The sequence below is a fragment of the Phalacrocorax aristotelis genome, chromosome 5 (genome assembly GCF_949628215.1).
Source record: "Phalacrocorax aristotelis chromosome 5, bGulAri2.1, whole genome shotgun sequence".
NCBI lineage: Eukaryota > Metazoa > Chordata > Aves > Suliformes > Phalacrocoracidae > Phalacrocorax > Phalacrocorax aristotelis.
The window spans coordinates 71,426,212-71,440,162 of record NC_134280.1 but is presented as its reverse complement, the minus strand read 5'-3'; the positions used below and the strand labels follow the sequence as shown (position 1 = coordinate 71,440,162).

General features: G+C 62.2%; 1 protein-coding gene across 7 annotated transcripts in view; it reads right to left on the bottom strand.

Moving 5' to 3' along the window:
• CTNND1 (catenin delta 1) overlaps positions 1-11,515 on the bottom strand; it is a 32,066-nt gene extending 20,551 nt beyond the window's left edge. For 4 of the 7 annotated variants that reach the window (XM_075095374.1, XM_075095375.1, XM_075095379.1 and 1 more), the window contains exon 1: positions 11,211-11,513. The gene's annotated coding sequence lies outside the window, so the exon portion shown is untranslated. Of the gene's footprint in view, positions 1-11,210 lie in introns of all 7 variants that reach the window. The other 3 variants (XM_075095380.1, XM_075095381.1, XM_075095378.1) reach the window with 3 other exon arrangements.
• Positions 11,516-13,951: the final 2,436 nt, after the last annotated feature.

Genomic DNA, 13,951 nt, shown 5'->3' with positions numbered 1-13,951 from the left:
TCCAGGGCCAAACCACAGCCATACCCACCTAGAGTTCACCTGTACCCTCCTCTGCTGGAGGATGGAATTCAGGCCTTGAAGGCTCTCCACCAGGAGTGCTTCCCTGTCAGCCACGGAAAGATTAACCCCAGGGGCCAGATTGAGCTGGCAGATGGGGAATTGTACATCACAGGCCAGGGAGAACAGGCAAGATCTGGCAGATAAGACACAGGCAGGAGGCTTGACAGGCAGTGCCCACTGCAGCACAGGGGATCTCCAGCACACAGCGCGCTGCTTGGGTCCTTTCAAAGACCTGCTCCAGCCCTGCTCTGCGCCCCAACTCACCAGAGAGCTATCACCCAACAGTCCTAGGATCCCTGGAGCTAAGGCCACTCCCCAGCATGGAGGGTTTTGGACAAAGCTCAACCCATGCACCTAAGAAGCCAGAAACCACCTCCACCACATCAGCCCTGCCCCAGCTCCCTGCTAAGGGACACACCAGGTGCTCAATCCCAACAGCCCTCTGCCACCAGGGACGGGGGACGGTCACATTGGCTCTGACTGACAAGTCCTGGCCCTCCCCACAGCTTTCCTGCTTGTTTGTGTCTCCTAGGCACCTGTTGAGCAAGTGGCAAGGTTTGGCACCATGGCCAGACACCCCCCACAGCCCCTGCCCCGCTGCTGTGAGGCATGAGCAGAGCAGCCTTCCTCCGGCTCACCGCCACCAGCCATGATCAGAGCCAGGAGGGACCCCGAGGAACTTACTGCTGCTCCAACACAGTCCCCAGCACCCCAGACAAGAAAAAATGGCAACACTGGCCAAATAATTTGCCTTGCCCTGTCAACTGGAGGGACTCTGGTGAGGGCCAGCTGGCTGCCCACCCTTCGAACACGAACATCAACAGCTCTTAGCACCAGACCACCCCATCCTCAAGAGAGAGAAAACAACAAATTCTCCTGGCTCCAGTTGCCTATCATGATGCACTTAGGAAAAACAGAAACACCATCAATAATTCAAGCCTGCAATTGTCCGAGCACTTGCAGTGCATTACACTTGCTTGCTCTGCACAGGTTCACAGCCCTGCTAATTCACCACAGGCTTCTGCTCAGTCTCAATTAGCTAAAAAATAAATGAGCCAACACCTTTGGCACCTTTCCACTCCCCTGAACACACAGTTCAGGCTCACACACCAGTCCTTAGACCTCAGCCTGCCCAAGGGGGCCAAGCACTAATGCTAGCCGAGGTGCAGCAAGCCACCAGGGCATCAGGCAGAAAGCCCATAGGCCCAAACTCATTCCCATTTCATCTGCTTCTGTGTTGAGTTCAGGAGAGCACAACAGCCCTCAGGCCACAGAGGAAGCAGGACAGGTGATGGTGGGCAGCAGCTCCCACATCCTTGCACGGGCAATGGAGAGTTTTGGCCATGGCTGTTTCTCTCCCGCCACCCCAGAGGCGGGAACATGCCCACACTGCCAGCTCCCACCGCAGACTGATGCGCTAGGGAGGGACCCACATGCCTGAGCAGATGCATCCTCGCTTCCAGGTTGTGCAAGCCACCTTGCTCATGCTCCCCAGCCTGCTCTGCCCAAGCCCTGCCAGACCCTGCTGTAGGGGAGAGGCTCCCCCATCTCCTGCCGAGGTCTTCAGCTGCCTCCTCAGTCCTTGGCCCCACCGGGAAGGGCTCTCCCTAGAGGCAGGTTACAGAGCACCAGCACAATGGACTTTGGCCAGGCTGGCGGGAGGCCAGACAGCTCTCCCCAGGCACGAAAGGGCTGCTCCCACAGGTGGGTCAGACGCTGCCTTGGGCACGTACCTGCCCCAGCCCAGCCCCACCTTTCTCGGGGGCAGCTGTGCCCAAGGCGCCCAGCCCCAGCAAGAGCTGGGTGGGTGAACTGCCAGGAGCGGCCGCCTCGGGTGGCAGTGGGAAGGGAGCCACTCGCCTCCACCTGTCACACCCAACTGGTTGGACTGGCAGCAGGATCGCCACCTGGTCTACCTCACCTGCTGCCCCCAGCACCAGGGACGAAGGCCACGTAGCTCTGTTGGGAAAGCCTCCTTGCAGAGAGGGGAGTTACCTATGGAGATGCAAGCAGGGACATGGCACCACACCTTATAAGGGAGCAGCCCAGCAGCGAGCGGAGGACGATAAGGAGGGAGAGATAAGGTGCAGGGTGGAGCCACACTGTCGGCTGGAAGGGAGGAAGCAGGCTGTGCGTCGTGTCCTCCCCCCCTGCCCCGCCCCCCCCCCCCCCCCCCCCCGCCCCGAGCAAGGGCAGGGGGCCCAAGAATGCACAATACTGATCGGGTCTGAAGGATGGGTCTGGACACAGCTGGGGGTTCTGAAACACGGTGGGTGATCCCTTGGGGAAGGGGTCTGGCCTGGGCCCAGCTGAGCTCACCAGATTGGTGCCATTTGCTGTCCCAGTGGGATGAAGAGGCAGAGGCAGCCGAGCGGGGCCAGCAGGAAAAAAGAGCAGTGTGGGGTTGGCCACAGAGAGCAAGGCTTGTTCTGCTGGTATGCCAGCAATCCGGCTGCAAGGCAGCTGTCCTCCTGACCATGCGAGGGGGCCACTCGTCCCTCTCCTGAGCATGGCGGGACACGGCACAGGAGGAGCTCCTTTCCTCCCGGCTGGGCTGGAGTGAAACCTCCAGGTGGGCTGGAAGAGATGCTGACCCTATGCACTGGCTGGGAAAGCACCGGCTGCTCCACCAGCTGGAGGGAATAGCCGGCACCAAGGCAAGGGGAGGGGAGACCGAGCTTCCCTCCTCACTTTCAGGGAGAGAGGACAAGCATCCCTCCCAGCAGGAAGGCAGCCAAGCCACCGGGCTCCAGGCAGACACTGCCGACCCGCAATCCCCAAGCAGGATGGCCACAGGGCCAGAGCCTTCCTGCCAGCAACACCCCACTGCATCCAGCCACCGTAGGACACCCCAACAGCCCCACTGCCGCTGGTTACGGCCACATGGGTCCCCCCTACCCCGGGGACAGCAGCAAGGCAGGGGTCCCTGCCACCCTTCTGCAGCAAGCAGGCACCAGCCCCACGGTTCGCACCGCCAGCCCCCGGGCCCAGGAGATTCACATGTTGGGAGCCCTTCAGCAGCACAAAGACAGCTCTCTCCTCTCTGTGGGAATTTGCAGCTGAGCACTCAGCGGGGACAAAGGGATTTCACAGGCACATCCCCAGCCGGCCGGCCTCCCTCCCCCCGGCGTTCCCGCTTCCTGTCACAGTAGCGCCAGACCTCAGGGGCGCAGCAGCAAACAAACACCCAGCGCCAGATTCTGGGAACGGGGCCAGAGCATTCCCGGGGCAGGCCACGCTCCGGCAGCCAGCGGGCTCCTGCTTCACCCAGGTGGCTCCTGGGCCCCGCGGGAGGGGAGGGAGCAGCCCCCCGGCTCCACCACCCCAGCCCGAGGAGCAGCAGGTGAACCGGGGGGATCAAAGGGCAGCTCCCCGGCTCCTTGCTGTGCCCGAGGAACAGCAGCCACCTTGATGGGGACACAAGAAGTCCCCAGGCCCGCAGGGTTCGGCCGGACCCCTGGTGTTGTGCGGAAGGTCGGCGCTGCCCCCCAGCTCCAGCCATGCCAGCACCCTGCCCTTCACCCTGTCTCTCTCCCCACCCACCGCTGGGCTGAACTTTCCCATTCAGCTGCCCCTCTCCCGCAGGGAAAACAAACACCAGCCCGGCTCTGCAGAGATAAGGGCTGCGCTTAGCAGAGCTCAGGGAGCAAAGTCCCCCTCAATTAAATCCGAGGCTGCAGCATCACAGGAGCTGCCTCCCCCCAAGCCCAAGCAAAGGGATGAGGGCATGGCAGATGGGGTGAAGCTGTGCCTGCACCCTGTCCCGGGGCAGATTTAGCTCCTCAGGGACTCAAGTTTGCTGCTGGCTGCCCCCAAGCAGAGAGGCCACAGCCTGGTGGCCAGAATCCCCAGTAGGATTAAGGGAAGCCTCCCTACCTCTGGCCATGGGCACAAGCATCCATAGCGAGCTGCCGCCCCAAACAGCCCCTGCCAGCAGAGCCTGGGACGCAGAGCAGCAAGATGACTTGGTGCCACCCCAGCGCCCAGACTCACGGACTTGGGCCGCCTTCCCCGGCACAGAGCCCTCGCCACAGCCCCGCATCGCTCTTCCCAGGGAAGCCACCTGAGATCATTTCCTGCCCCGACACCTGCAGCCAGGCTGGCCCCAGGGCCCGCTCCCGGCTCAGCTCCAGTTACTCCGCTCCGACCAGCGCACAAAGGCACCGGGGACTGGAAGCGTAGTGGGGATCAGACCACCAGCAGTATGGGAACTGCACCACTGGGCTCGGCCGGAGAGCACCCAGCCCAGGAGGCCAGCCTGCGTTGTCCACCTTCACTGCAAGGAGCATTCAAGTCACCAAGGAACCATGACCTGGAATACAGAGAAGGGCAGGAGCCCAGGGCCCCCCGCCCATCCCAGCGACCCCACGTGGGGTCTCCCTGCCCCCCTTGCTCAGAGACCAGGGCACCCTTCCCTCTGCCAGACAAGCTGCATACCTCTCCCCTCGCCAGGCTGAGCAAACAGGCAGTGAGGTAACAACATTCAGTGCAGGAGCGGCAAGGAGGGAATTGCCGAGATTAAGCCAAGCCACCCTTGCAGGGGCGGCCTGAGGGAGCTGCCCAGGAGAAGCAGGACCCCCCTGCCCTCCCCTCGCCCTGGCCAGCCCAGACTCCCCAAGCAGGTAGGGCAGCCAGCAGGCTGAGTCACAGCACAGTCACCCAGGGGCCAGGCTGAAAACCCCAGCTCCATTTGGCATGACCTCATCAGGTGCCCTGCTCCCTAACTGCATGCGTGCGTCTGCTCTTGGAGATGACTTCGAGGGCCCTGCCAAGAGGAGTAATGAATGGGTGAAGGAAAGCCAGTGGAGAAGCATCAGGCAAAAGCCAGGGCTTGAATCACAGCTGGGGGTGGGAGAGGGAGCTGCTGCCCTGCTGATGGGCTTTGGCAGGGTAACAGCAAGCCCCCCGTGGTGCTCCGTGTCCCCTTAGCACCCACAGCCAGGCAAGGTGCACGAGCCAGTGCTCATACACAGCAGCAAGGCACAAACAAGACGGCAGGCCACACCATGCTCAGAGGGACGGTGGGACTTCATCCTACCCCAGCCACCAGCCCAGAACTGATGGCTGGTGCCACAGCTGACTACTGCTCCCCCAACGCGCTCGCTGAGCAGCGGCTTCCCAGGCTCCTGCGCAAGCCAAAGGGAAGGAAACCTGCATTTCCTGGTCAGACGGGAGATGACATCGTGACTTCCCTTTCCCGTAAGCTTCTAAACATGACGTCCTGCCAAGGGCCACTCCCCGCCACCCCCAGCTTACATGCAGACACCCTGGAACCAGACTGGGAGCAGTGGGCACCACCACCACCAGCCCAGCCTTGGCCGGCTACGCCAGCCAGGCGGTCAACATGGTCCACCCAGGAGACCAGATGCCCAGCCAGCTTGCTGGAAGCATCCTGCCTCTGGGGAACACATACAAGGGCCCCTTGTCCATGCTGGTATCCCATTGTTGTCCAGGGCCAGGAGTTTCCTACAAGCAGAGGGTGGAAGATGCTGTTTTCCAACCCCGTGAGGACATGGCTGTGCCCACCACACCCTAGAGATGGTCTTATCTGCAGAGCTGAGGAGGCACTCACACCATACCTCCGGCACATCTTGGCTGGACAATTCCACCAGCCAAGAGGCACACACAAACAGGGCCACTGACACTTTGTGGTGCTCCCAAGGCTCCCGGAGGCAGGGTGGGGATGCCCCTGGGAATCCAAGCCACAAGCCCCCCTCACAGCATAAGACTGCTGCCACCGCTTCGCTCCCCAGGCTGGCTCCCCTTGCAAACAAAGGAAGGAGAATACAGAAGGGAAGTGGTTTTCCACCCAGGCCAGCTGCTGGAGATAGACACTGGGCAGAGATCAAGGGAGAGCAGGTTTCCCTGTTTGCCACACCAGTGTGGTCTAGAGGGGAGCTGCAGGCCCTGGGAGCTCCCTTGTGCAGGTAAAAGGAAAGGGCGGGGGGGAAGAGAAGCAGAGAGGAAGGAGGGCTACAAAGCCAGCCTGGAGCAGGCAGCCTCCCCACATCAGAGAGGATTTCTCCCAGAAACACCCCCAGGCTGTCCCCCTCCTCCCCCATCAGACCCCGGTTAGCAAGAGGTGAGATGACATCTCTCCCCCACCCTCAGAGCGAGTCAGCCTGCCCACAGCCGGAGCCAGGCATGGCAGGCAGCACTGCATGCAGCAACACGCTCGCAACAATGCATTACTCCACTGGGCAAGGGGCCTGCCAGCAGCATGCAAACACGACCGGTGACCCACCCTTCCAGGTCGGAAAAACTTGTCTTTGCAGTTCAACACACTCCCTCCCACCCATTGCAGCTACCCACGCGCGCAAGCTGCCCAGCACCACCATCTCCCCTTTCCTACCGGGCCAGGAGAGGAGCTGGGAGCACCACTGGGGAAGCAGCCAAGAGATCTGGGAGCCCTTCTCAAAAGAGGAGCCCAAACACCACGAGACAGGAGCAAGAGGAAAAAGCATCAGCTGAAGGCAGTGAGACACCTTCCTCCTCCTGACCAGGGTGGGAATTGCTTCTCCATATTCATCTACTCTGAGGTTATCCAACTCCCACACTGGGCCACCTCGCTCCTGGGAGGGAGACCACCCACCTCACCCCAGGTAATCCTTCCCCTACCCAGGGGGCACTTCTGCAGTTGCAAACGCTGTGCGAGATGAGGGGAGAGCAACTCAAGGGGGTGTCTCTACAGTCACAAAAGCCTCACAAGGTGAGAGGGGAGAGCAGTTCCTCTTGCTGCCCGCTCCCTGCCACATCCCGCTGCTTTCCACCCCCGCGTGGCACAGGCAGCCCTCCTCCCCGCTGCCAGCTGTCAAGGAGGCAGCAGAGGCAGGTAAGGCTCACACCGCTTCCAGGTTCCCAGCACCCATGAGGGGCCGGCAGCAGGAAGCCAGTGAACTTTGAGCAGCATTCGCTATAATTGGGGCCAACGCCCAGAGGAACAGGAGCAGTCAGGGCTGGGTTATAGAGGCACGATACCCACTCCTGCCCTCGCACGCACGAGCCTAGCACACTGCTGCAACCAAAGCCAGCCCGGAAAGGGATGCCCATGTACCGACCCTGGAGCTGCAGATGTTTAAAAAGCGCTCCCAGGACAGCACCACCACCCTGGCCAGGCTATAGGAGTATTGCTCCCAGGGCTCACCCCCCTACCCTGACTTGCCCAGTCCCTTCCCTGCTTGTGCTGGAAAGCCACTCACTCCTGGCCTGGACAAGCACCCCACCAAGACCATTTTGCTAAGCATTGCCACCAGCCGGGATGGCTGTATGCCAATCAACATCCCAGCAGACCCCTACAGTCACGGGGACACTGCCACCTTCTGCCACACCGAAAGGCCAGGGCTATGGTTTCACAAAATAAATTCTGCTCTCCCATCAGCACAAACATCTGGGCAACGAACTGTTAAAATTAAACTTATGGGAGAAGTCTTCAACCTGGGTCAGGTCCCCAGGCCAATGCTTGCACAAGCGTTTTTGCACTAGGTAAGAGCTCTGCAGCACAAGGTTAGGAACACGGGGACAAGCTCCCGGGCATCCACTACTCCTCTGTCACTGCCCCCTTGCAGGGAAGCGCATCTCCCTGAAGGCAGAGGAAGCTGGCATGGAGGCTGCCTGCAGGGCAGCCGAGACTGTTTGTTCCCACCTCAGTCCAAGCCTCGTGCATGCCTGGTATTCCACTGCCAATCTCCTACCTACAGCTACCCCAGGCTGTAAAAAACAGATGAAAGCAGAGGTGATTGTCACCCTGGTTAAGGGTTCACCCATCCTGGCACCACGCCTGACAGCTTGCGCTCCTTAGTCACCAGTCTGCCCCCACACCCACTCATCTCACCCTTCCATGCCGTGTGGTTTTCATAAAGGCAACAAGGAAGCACTATCCCTCGTGGGGAACGCTCTTGCTTCCTCCGTGAGGAAATAGGGACAGGGAACAGTACTGCAGGAGGGTTGCTCGGCACCCGCTGACAGCCCAAAGCCCACTCAACAGGCTGAGGTCACACACAGGAAGATGACAGAGCAAACTAATCCACAGGTCAGCCCCTGTATGCGGCAGTCACCAGACAGGGCAAGCGTGGGGACAGGCACGCCTGTGCTGAACCAGCAGCAGGCAACGCAGCACCGTCAGCCTTCCTGGGTGGGAAGGAAGGCAGATTAGCAACAAGCACAAGACAGGCAGGAGCCAGATGGACTCACTGCCCTGCTGCTGGGAGTTTCCAATACAAGAACCGACTCAAAGAAACAGTTCTCCCCTCCCCAAACAGCCTTAGAAGCAAAGAGAAGGTTGTGGCCACCTTAGGGAACTTGAGGACTTTGGCCAAGAGCCTATAAATCCAGCCTCTTTCCAACAGCCTTGCGCTGAGGCGCATTCCTGCACTCCATGCCAGAGGACAACCTCCTCAGCTGGCCAAGCCCTGTGTCACCCATGGAGGAGCCGCCTGAATCACCCAACAGGTTTGGGTTTTGTCACCGCATCCAGGCAACACCTGTTCCCTTTAATGGGCCCAAACCAGCTCCACAGTTCTGCTTCTTACTGTCAGTGAGGCAGGGACAGAGGAAAACCACCACACTGCAGAGACCTGGGTTTCAGAGCCAGGAGGAGAGCTCTGTACTTCTCTGGAGACAGTACCACCGCAGTCTTGGGAAAGGGCTCTGTCCTTGCCAGCAGTAAATGAGAGACAGTTACAAGGGGTTGTTGGGAAGAGAAATCAAGAGATTTAACCAGCACTCTCCCCTAAGGTCAGACACTGGTAAGCTATTTTGAGAAGCCAACAGCCTTACAGGCATGGTCCAAGCTATGCTATTATTTTCTGGGTGTCCTAAAGCCATCCCCAGCACAGTTACAATGGACACAGGTCTTATCTCTATGCCAGAGGCTGGAGGAAGGAAGAGATGAGAGGTAAACCAGGGACAGAGAGGCTGGCTGCACTGTCTGGGCTTCACCATTCATCTGACTCCCAGCCCATCTTTAGGGAAGGGATGGCCTCAAGGGCTCCTCAACCACAAAGATCGGGGCCTGACCTCCAAGTCGGAAGGGAGGAGGCTCACCCTCTGTGGCAGCCCAGGCAAGCCCAGCACGCTCCACCAAGCAAGCGCTTTCATCCTCCCACCCCTTCCAGGAAGGCTCTGCACAAGATTCCAGCAAATACTGCGCATCATGAAGGACAGTCGTTTGCGTGCAGAGTCCTGGCCAAGCTCAGCCAAGTGGAAGGAGAACAGCTTTTTAAAAACTGCAGCTTTGGGTTTTTAAGTGCACAAGTAAATATCCACAGGTAAGAGAACATGCCTCAAGAAAGCAGTCGGAGCAGGATGGAGCAGGCAAGGAAACAATTGTGGGGAAGACTAACAATTCCCCAGCTTGGGCTCTTCCCAGCACATGGCTGACCACAGACCCTGGGGATGCTACCCCCCTCCTCCAGCAGGAGCCCCCACAGGTCTGTCACGCACATGAGCAGGCTCTGTGGGCACCGGAGCCACAAGCCTGCGAGTCAGCAGCCAGCCGCTCACCCCCACCTCGCCGCATCCAGGAGAACTTCTCAGAGAAGGAAGAGGAAGGCACAGAAATGGAAGCTTCAAATGCAAGCTGTGAATGCTGATTACAGGAATCCCAGCACACCTAGGTCCTGGAGGTGTTGAACTTTCCCTGCTGCCTGCAAAATTGAAGCTAAGCCTGTTCTCAATTCCACACAAAGAACAGGGCAGCTGAGTCCAAAAGCATCCGCAGAGCACAGCGGGGACATCAGGCACAACTGCGGGCAGCTGTAGTTAAGACACCACCACCACGACACTCTGCACGCCCAGGCAGTCCCACACCCACCCAGAGGCTCCCCTCCGGCTCACCCACAGCTGGGCAGAAGCCTACGCTAGGCCTGGTGCCACAGCCCCGGGATGGGAGCCTTCAGCCTGGGGGGAGGACAGCCCAGACCTCCCAGATAACACCCTGTTTCGCCCATCATCGCTGGCTCCACGGAAGAGCCTGGGCACCAGGCCCCTGCCAGGGAGGGGAGGCACCTCCAGGAGGCCCACCCCTCTAACAATCAGAGGAAGCTTTGTTGTCCAGGCTCCCTCACTCAAAGCCCAGGGGTGTAATGGAGGCGCCCACTTCCCTTCTGCAAGGCAAGCGAGCCCGCCGGTGCCAGAAGCCCTCACGACAGAAAGCCCCCAGACTTTTGTACATTTACCCCAAGCTAAGTCTCTTCTCCACGTCGCGGGAGAAGCGCTGCGGAAGGGCACTGACTCCTCGCAGAGAAGGCGCCGGGCAGCGGGGGAAGGCAGCTGAGCTGCAGCCAAGTGACAGGGCGGCCAAGGGGAGCTAAAGGCAAAGCCACCGGCCGAGCCCAGGCCGCCGGGGCCCGACCGCAGCAGGGCCGCGCCTCCCCACAAGCGCCGCGGTGTCACTTGTTAGCCCCGGCTCCGGCGGGCGGGTCCGCTGGGCCGTTTGCGAGCTCTTGAGCTGCCCCACCGCGGGGAGCCGCCTGCTCCACCCGTACCTCTCGGCCCCCCCCGGACCCGTCCCCGCCAGAACAAAGGCGCGGGCAAAAGAGGCACCGGGAGAAAGCCCGTCCTCAGCCGGGCAGAGGCAGGGCCAGGCGGCCGCGACGGGGCGGCCGCAGCCCGTCCGACGGCTGCCGCCGGGAGGCAGAGCCGTACCCCCGGGCCGTACCCCGGCAGAGACCCCGCACAAAGGGAGCGGGGACCCCACCGGCGCCGGCCGCGGGAAGCTGGCACACGGGCTGCCTTTGTTCCGGGCGGGCAGGGCGGCGGAGGCGGCGGGCCGGCACCGGGCGGGGAGCGGGGCAGCCGCCCGGCCCAGCCGCCTTTGTGTCGCTCCCCGCGGGCTCCCGGCGGGCCGAGCCCCGCCAGCGCCCCCGCAGGGCCGGGCCCCGCCACCCCGGCCGGTCCCACGGGGCGCCGCCCCGCCATGCACCCGGTTCCCGGGCAGCGACGGGCCTGCGGCGGCCCGGCACACACCGGCTCCGGCAGAAGAGCGCGGCCGGGCCCCGGACCCGGCGGGAAGGCCGCGGGGAGGGCGAGGGCCGTCCCGCCCCACTGCCCGCCGCGGGGGCGTGCGGCGCCCGGCAGGCGCCGGTCCTCCTCCCCCTCTCTTTCCCCCTCCCCCGGGCAGGCGACGGCGGGACGCCGAGAGCGGGACTTACCGTGGCCGGGCTCCTCGACGGCGGGCTGGGGGGGAAGGGGGCGGGGGGCCGGTCCCGCCCCGCGGCGGCGGCGCGACCGCCCGGCCCGCTCCGCGGGGACCCGCCGCGGCGACGAGGCGAGAGACGAGGCGAGGCGAGGCGAGGCGAGGCGAGACTCCCGCAGAGGGGCGGCAGCGCAGGTCCTCGGGCCGGCGGAGCGGTGGCGGTGCCGGTGCCGCGCGGTGGGTCGGGTCGGGCCTGGCCGCGCCGTGCGCCCCGCGCCGCTCCCGCACCTAAAATGGAAGTTGCTCCGGCGGGGCGGGGCGCGGCTCCGCCCTCTGGCGTCAGCGCGCCCCCGCGCCGATGGCGGGCGGAGCTCAGCGGCGCCCGGCCCGCCAATGGCCGCCGCGGCCGCCGCCGAGGGGGCGGGGCGGGGCGGGGCGGGGTGGAGCGGGCCAGGTGGCGTCCGTCCCGGGAGGGGCCCGGCCCGGTGGGGTCTGTTCGCTGTGGTGCTGCCCCGGGAGGGGCAGTCCCGGCGGGGTCTGCCGCAGGGGGTGCCTGTTTCCACGAGGGGGTCTCCCCTTGGGTGAGATCCGTCTCCGGGGTCTCTGCCCCGGGGTACCTGCCCGGGAGGGGATGAGCTGCTCCCCGGGGTGCGGGGGGCTGGCGCTGGGGCTGGGGGGTGACGGGCTCCTTGGGGACAGCCCCGCCCCTCGCGGCCCCTCTGGAGCGGCGCCCCCCTCCCCAGCCTGTCCCGCCAGAGCAAGGGAGACGTGTGACCCTGTCCAGGGCTCGGGGTGGGGGGTGACAAGCTGCAGACCCACCCGGGGGGCTCACCCTCGCCCCTCTGGCTCTAGCGAGCCAGTGCTGGTTGGGGCCCCGCCAATGCTGTTCCTGGGTGGGCACCGCGAGCCCTCCAGCTCATCCCAGGTGGATTCGGTCCCCGTGCCATGTTGTGTCCCCACGCCCTCGCCAGCGTGTCCCATGCGCCCCTTCGCCTGAGACCTCAGGTGAGGGACACAGCCCGGGGCCAGGGACAAGCGCACTGCCCATCAGTCTAGCTGGGGGGGGACCCAGCGGCCCCGTTGAAGGGAGTGCGTCTGATTCTGGGAGGCCTCTGGTGTGGCCAAGGAGGTGTGGGCAGCCGAAGGGCTGCAAACACAGGGGAGGGCTGGCGTGAGTCATGTGAAAGCATGGATAAGATGAGCCGGGGGGAGGCACGTGGAGGCGAAGACATGGGGCTTGGCACGGTGCTGTGTTAGTGGTGCCTTTTGCAGCAGACAGGGAAAGAAACACCAACGCAGCCCAGCCGAAGCAATCCGGCTCTGCCTGATTTCCACGGTGCTGAAGCCAACAGCACTGCCATCCCGACTGGCACAGATAAATAGTAGAAGGGGACCTGGGTGGGTACAGAGACCCAGGGCAGGAAATTTGAATGTGAGGTTTAATAATTGCAACTAATCCAGCCAGAGAAATGTAACTCCAGAATCAGTAGCGCTCTGCGAGGGAGCAGCGTCACGTCCTTGCCACTCCATGGCCCACTGCTGCTCCACGGCTATGGGATCGGAGCCAAGCTTGGGCAGGAGGCTGCTGTGAGCGCTCTTGCACCTGCCCCTTGGTGCTGGAGGATTTCCCTTCCCTAAGGAGGCAAGGAAGTGATGCGGAGCCTGCCCCTTCCCATGTTCTGTGCCACTCACCTGGGAGAAGTCCGGATCCAGGTCCCCCGAAAGGTGAGCTTTGTGCCTCGCCTCTGGCCCTGGGCTGGCAGGATTTGGGCGCTGGGGAGAATCCCGCCTGCTCCTGATTGCCAAACCATTATTAAGACCATGACAAGATGGAAGGAGTTGAGGAAGGCTTTGGGTGGGGACAGGCGATTCTTGGGGTAAATATGCATTGCTCGGTGAGGTGAGGACAAGGTCGGGGAGATGCAATAGCAGCCTGCGCATGTTTGCAGAAGGTAATCCCCCAGCTGGGGGTGGGGTTTGCCAAGGGTGGTGCAGAAAGGTATAATGAGGAGAAATGGGATTCAGTGCATGTGAAGGGTGCATTTAGAGAGATTATCAGGGTGTGGGACCCCCAAACCCTCCCTGATGTTCTTTTTGTAAAATAGATCACCCAGCCTGCTGGCTGTAAAGAGCAGGGGGAGATGGACTCTGCCCCTTCCAGGGAGGAGGGAGGTTTCTCTGTCCCAGAGTGGGGAACTGAGGCCTTCTCCCCGCACCCCATCATCCTCATTGTCACCCAAAATGAGCAAGTGGGGGCCCCTCTCAGACCTGTGCCTTGAGTGAGAACTGCTCCCAGATTGCACATAATCCTCAGCTGCCCTTCCCTCCTCTTCGCTCACACAAGGAGGAAGGTGGGTGCATCCCTGAGTCTTGGGGACAAGAAGGGAGAAGAGTTGTCCTTGCAATTCATCCTGGGAAGAAGAGTCCTCGCCTGCCTGCCCCAGGGATTGCTGACACCTCCGCAGGGACAGCTCTCCCTCAGGGGAAAAGCATCAGGGACACCTTGCTCCTCCATCCCAGCACCAGTTGCCATGGCAGGTCCTTAAGGACCCCTGCCCGGATTGTTTGGATGACAGGCTGTCGGTGGCGCACACGTGTGGGCCCGGCATGCTCGCACAAACCTTCTGCCCTTGGCAAAGCTGGGTTGAAACCAGCACGAAACCCTGAGCGCTGGTATGGGGGAATCACCAGATGGACTGTTCCACACCAGCTTACAAATTATTTCAGGCCACAAGTGGGCTCCAAGTGGTCTCCGGT